This window comes from Lipophrys pholis (assembly GCF_963383615.2).
Source record: "Lipophrys pholis genome assembly, chromosome: 10".
Classification (NCBI taxonomy): Eukaryota; Metazoa; Chordata; class Actinopteri; order Blenniiformes; family Blenniidae; genus Lipophrys; species Lipophrys pholis.
The window spans coordinates 24,376,742-24,381,256 of NC_137640.1; the positions used below are offsets into that span (position 1 = coordinate 24,376,742).

At 38.4% G+C, this 4,515-nt stretch overlaps 1 long non-coding RNA gene across 1 annotated transcript; it reads right to left on the minus strand.

The window, feature by feature from the left end:
• Nucleotides 1-1,677: 1,677 nt before the first annotated feature.
• LOC308115268 lies at nucleotides 1,678-4,072 on the minus strand. Its single transcript, XR_013935675.1, has 5 exons — nucleotides 3,951-4,072; nucleotides 3,404-3,514; nucleotides 3,144-3,305; nucleotides 2,908-3,024; nucleotides 1,678-2,626 (listed from the first exon to the last, which is right to left on the minus strand). It is a non-coding gene; the product is annotated as an uncharacterized lncRNA (long non-coding RNA).
• Nucleotides 4,073-4,515: the final 443 nt, after the last annotated feature.

Consider the following 4,515-nt stretch of genomic DNA (forward strand, 5'->3'; position numbering starts at 1 on the left):
GAGATCCAAAGCTGCATCTCTATGTTCCGGGCAGTCATCGTCTTCTTTTCGTTCTCCCCCTTTCGTCAGATTTAACTGCGCGTTCTGTTTTGAATCCTCCTCGCCAATCGTAGTGTTCTTATTTCACGTTAAACACCCCATAGTACATGTTCACAGTTGGCCGCTTTATTCCAGGTCCACAAGTAAAGAATAACTTACTCCCTAATACTTCATGGGGAACCACAACATGACTTGTTCTTCAGCACTATCGGTCAGTGTGTCAGGAGAGTGTTTGACAGGTGCCAGTTATTGGCACAATCACAGATGCTTCAACAGGAAGTGAAACAATAAAACTCACCATTTCAAGTTAAAACCAACGAGAACCACCAAGACATATAATGAAATAAGACGTGGATAAAAATGCTCATGAAATCATTCACAGACAACAAAGCCACCCCTCCACCATGCGACATCTGTGAGGTTTTTCATACTGAATAAGACGGTGAGTGACAGTGGCCCACAGTTTTCTAATGCAGAATCCTCAAAGCTGGCAAGACAGCGAGACTTCAAACACATTATATCTAGTCCTCATCATCTGTAGGGGAACGGTCATGCAGAGAGAGAGACGTACAAGTCCGAATTACACATTAATTCTAGTTAGGTTCCTTAATGTTATCAGCACCAGCATAACACAGAAACCCTTTGAAGGCACTTTCAGAAAACTCAAAAACTCTTGCAGTGACCTCAGTAACAGTAATGCACAGCGACATGCTCTTAGCGAATGAGTTGGCCTACTCCCTTCATCAACAACTACATAACTAATCTTGAAGGTGTAGGTAAAAAGACAGGCGGGATATGCTGAGCAACGTTGGCTCACGAAAATATTATAATAGTTTTCTGCTCTCCAATCTTTCACTATATTAGAAATTTGCTGGTAGCAAACCACAATTCAAATCAAGAAGCTTCAATTCGACATTAGATCTTGGTCTAAAATTTGTTGCAACCTATATTCCATTGTGTCCTTATCGAGAAAAGGCCTTGATCATGCCTTTTTGAAAGTGAGAAACAGAAAAAGGGGAAATCATATGAAATTGCAAAAGTAGCTTTATTGATTGATTGAGGAAATGACAGCAGCATATAGATGACTAAATCAAAACATTAAGAAAAGACGATTGAACTTGATTTGTACCCATTTGACGTAATTGGTAATGATTCGATTTTTTGGGGGGGAGAAGAGAAATCAGATAGTAAATGTGCTGTTACACAGTTCATCTGTTTAAAGTGTATTTCTGTTAATAAGTCTATTAGGAAGTGATTCTCTTATTGTGCTGTGGTCCCTTTAAGAAAGAACAGGAAGGGAGTGTTCCCTAGTGGTGTCACGTGACTTGTATTCAGAGAAAATAGCAGCGTGGCTTGTAGTGTAACGTGGTTCGAATCAGTGGCATCTGCAATACGTCTCAAGCCTTTGATAGCATCTTGGGTATGTATTGATTGTGTAGTTCGTATGTTTATTCTTAGATGATTCTCTTTTAGAATGAATGTTTCATTTTGTGAGCTTTAATTGTGTGATTGATGGAAATGTGTTCAGCCTAGTAATGTAGCAATCTTTCAGAAGTGCACAGGCTTAAATACAAATATATACTTTTGCTCTTTGATAAGGTTAAAAAACTGTTAATTTGAGGTTAGAATACAATAAATACAGTAAGGATAAAAACGGATTTATTTCATGTGAATGTGTATATTTACATTGTGTATATGGACATATAAATACTGCACAAGGCTGATTATGTTTTTTGTGTGTTTTAGTTTCACACTTTTCTGCAACTTCAATAAACCTGTGGACAAGCGGACAACGTCTTCAGAGTCTTGGAGTTAGAAAAGAGTTTAGCTGCCTGTCAAGATATATACAGCACATATATTAAAGACAGAACAGTAAAAGAAAATTGATTAAAATGGAAAAGTGAGACTAATTACACAAGGCAAGTTTCTGTAAAACTCCATAAGGATGTCTACTGTACAGATGTGGCGGGGTGGTGCAGCAGGTAACTGTAGTAGTGGGGCAGCAGATGATGGTGGTGGCCATGCAGCAGTCCTTGTAGTTGGTGGAAAATCAGTTGTTGTTGTTTGAAGAGCTGCAGGAGGTGCTGTTGCCCACAGAGAGAAGGGTGGATCTGATGGAGCAGCTGCTGCTGGTGGTTTACCAGCATGCATTGCTGGTAGAACATAGACAGTTGGTCATGGTGGTCGATTGGCAGTTCTTCCTGTTGGAGCACCAGTTGTTGGTGGTACTCAAGCAGCTGTAGATGCAGGTTGAAAAGCACCAGTTGATGTTGCTGGAGCGGCTCAAGGTTTATCTTGGCTGACAGTTGCTGTAGTTCCTGCAGCAGAGCTTTTATTTGTGCTAACAGTTCAGGTGACGGAGTGTAAACTGTTGTTGATTCAGTAACAGTAATCGTCGGCTCAGGAGTAGTTGTGGTTGTGGTTGTGGTTGGGGCAGGTGTAGTTGTTGTGGTAAACCAACAGGTTGGTGTAAAAATAACTGTTCCCACTTCTTCCATGAAAGGCAGATTTCTGATGTCATTAGCGATGTCACACACATTTGAAGTTCCACATCCAGCAACAGAGATCTGTCGGCGATCTTTCAAGACTGTGGATGAAAAGATTGAATTTGAGTCAAACAATTTCTTCATTAGTCATGCCAGACAAATATATGTCGATGATTAAAGTACGAAGAAAACAGATACAGAGTCTTCTGTATGTATAGAGAAAGAAAAAGTGTATTCATGATGACTTTGAAATATATATATCAATCTTTTTCCTGTTCAAAGGCATGCAGTGATTTTAAGTCCTTACACTCATGAAACAAGTTTAAACAGAAGTAAAAATGATTCAGAGATTTTTTTTTAAATGTACAATAAAAATACTCACTATCTGACTGAAAGCAGGTGTCCTCCTCTCCTCTACAACTCACTACTGCGTCACACTGATCAGTGCTGGGATCACAACCATTGCATTGTATTCCATTTACTTCAGGAATAGCAGGGACTGAAACAAAAGAGATGAAACCACAGAGTGAATATTTAACCCTTATAACTTTAAAAGTATTTTGAAATATTTGTTGTTTGTTCTTTTCATCACAATTCTTCTGATCCAAATATACTTACAGCTTAGGGTCCTCAAGTTGCATTCATTCTCATCATCACAGCACTCAGCATTTGCAACTGTGTGTATCCCACCCAGGTTGGCTGCAATAGTCTGTGTGCCTGTGGTTGGACAAACAGCGGGACCTGCACAGTCCCTTTAGATTCTCTCTGTTCCATCGGTTTCTGTTGTCAAAAAAAGAGCATTGTGAATTTCATGGAACACATGTTGAATTTTTCAATAGTTCAGTGAAAAGGAAAAGATGATATGAAGAAAAGAATACCTGTGATGAAGGCATTCAAACACATTTCTCCAGGCGCACATTCAACTGTCTCTCCGAAAGCACAGCTCAGATCATTGACATCTGTGCATACGTGACACTGGATTTCTCCATCTGTAATGGGAACAAACAAAGAAAAATAATATTTTATGAAAAGAAATGTGTGAACGGTGAAATGTCTGAAGATCCTGAATGTCTGAAGCCTTTGTCAGAATATCATTTAGATTTAACATTGAGCTTTAATCCTGGTTTATACATATGTACATAACTACTTCAACAGTTTTAGTTTAGTTTTTTGTTCTTGAATTCCTATCTCCAGAGGTTTTTCCCTGTGCTGTCACATTTCAATATCTCTCAGAGGAATTAATAACTAATTATGTTTCATCTATTATTTTGATCCGTCATTCATTCCAGAAATCAAAGTAAAACTTAACAGCTTCAGCAGATTTACTAATGGATACATGTTATAATATTATTATTATCATTAAACTTTCTTTTACAATTTCTAAATTGTATTTCCGTGTTAATAATAAATGAACTTGTGTTGTACCTGCATAAGTTGTATTGTAAAATAAGTTTGGTGGAGAATGCCCACAGGAGAGTGAAAGAGAGGATCAGCTTCATCATGATGATCAGGAGTTTTCAGGAGTCTTCCTGAAGGCTGGATCTGTCTCTGCTGAGCATCACTTGCCTTTTTATATTGTTCAGGTGTTCAAGTACTTGATGAAAAATGTGTGCGTAACAACCTTAATTACTGGGTGTGTTGTCCATTCTTACAGGATGATCTTTAAGACATTCCTGATTTGATTCTTGTGAACAATCACCACACCCTTTTTATTTATTTGAAATGTTTCTCAGCTGGAAACACTGACGGCATGCCTCTCTGTTGAAATTAGTTGGTTGGCTTTGTGTGCACTTTGGACAATGAACTGTCAAACTCCCTTTATATTTTTTTTTGGACAATTGAATTGTTGTGTGTCAGCTGTGAAACCATGCACACTGTTCTCCAGTTATGGAAATGAAGAGTTTCCATTATGTCGATGAATATTTAAACGCTCCCTGAATCTTGAAATAGCATCACATTGATCTGTCGCCAGCTATGGAATCACAGGAGT